Consider the following 1424-nt stretch of genomic DNA (forward strand, 5'->3'; position numbering starts at 1 on the left):
AGAAGTCAGCTGCTTGTATTATACCTAAATGTATGCATTTACTGAAGCCCAAGGCAGTTTAAAAGCTGCTCTAAATGGCAGAATTTGTTTTCAAATTAGTGAATTTTACCCAATTTCGACTTTGATATTTGGGGCACTTAAAAATGAATATCCTATATTTTTTTGCATAATAGTCATCCTCAGAATGTTTTCTACACATTCCAGAGATGGGACATTAGAAATATCTCATGTATACCCTTATAAAAATGAGTTTTTTACGCCTGCGCAGAGTGAAATTTCACATGCAAGTTTCCTCATTATGCGGTACAACACAACTTAAATTTAATTTTCATGCTAGGAGGTCACAGTATGATGATTAAGCTTTATAAAGATTAAGGGGCAGATGTATCAACATTCCAATTTGCGAGTCCATAATTGCGATTTTTAGCGAATCACAGTTTCGGAATCGCAAAATGGGATGTATGAACAAATTTGCGATAAATGTGCGATTTCTTAAAAATCGCAGAATAATTAGCGATTGACATGCGATTCCATAATTTGCGTATTTCGCAAATTAGGAAATCGCAAAAACTGGATCATGCAATGCAGGAACAGCCTGATGACATCACAACCAGGAAGTTCCAGTGATTGCTTGCACCTGCTTCCCAGAGTCACACCCTGTGGCAGTTGGAAGAGTGTTGTAAGGCAGAGCAGACCTGTTTGGAGAGCAATGGAGTCACAGAAGACACAGGAGGAAATGTCAGCTGAAAAAAGAAAAAGGAAGCAAAAGTTTTCTGAAAAGGAGCAAGAAATCCTCATAGAGGAAATGGTTTGTAACCATGAGGATCTTTTTGGAAAAAAAGCACTAAAAGTTCCTGACTCAAGGAAAAGGAAAATCTGGCTGGAGATTCAGGAAAAAGTGAATTCAGTAGGAGTTACAACTCGCTCCATTGATGAAATCAAAAAAAGATGGTACGACATGCGACTCAGATCAAAAGAGAGACTTGCAGATAGAATAAAAGAGGCAAACAAAACAGGTGGTGGCACTTCTTCTGTGGACCAATCAACACCCCATGAGGAATTGATAGAATCAACCCTGCTACCAGAGAGTGTGAGTGGAGTGGCTACCATTGATAGCTCAGACCCTACAGCAACTACACAAGGTAAGATGCTTGCAAATTGCATCAATGAATGTGTGTGTGTCCTGTGCTTAAACTCACTGTCAGAGAAATAGTACTCCAGTTACACTGTGAAACCAGAAGTGAGCAATGCATCTTGGGAGTTGTAGTGCAATAACGATTGTCACACTTATCATCATAGTAACACATAATATTTTACAAAGTAGTAATTTGGGATTCTAAAGCAGTGTAGTGCAAGTTTTTGTCTGCAATGAAATCAATTTATTTTGAAGAAACACAAATTCATTTTTCACACTCTACATCCAC

General features: G+C 38.1%; 1 pseudogene; it reads left to right on the forward strand.

Moving 5' to 3' along the window:
* The first annotated feature begins 577 nt into the window (after positions 1 to 577).
* Positions 578 to 1146, forward strand: LOC147662903 (myb-related transcription factor, partner of profilin-like; annotated as a pseudogene).
* Positions 1147 to 1424: the final 278 nt, after the last annotated feature.

Source organism: Lissotriton vulgaris, unplaced genomic scaffold (assembly GCF_964263255.1).
Source record: "Lissotriton vulgaris unplaced genomic scaffold, aLisVul1.2 SCAFFOLD_578, whole genome shotgun sequence".
NCBI classification, from domain to species: domain Eukaryota; kingdom Metazoa; phylum Chordata; class Amphibia; order Caudata; family Salamandridae; genus Lissotriton; species Lissotriton vulgaris.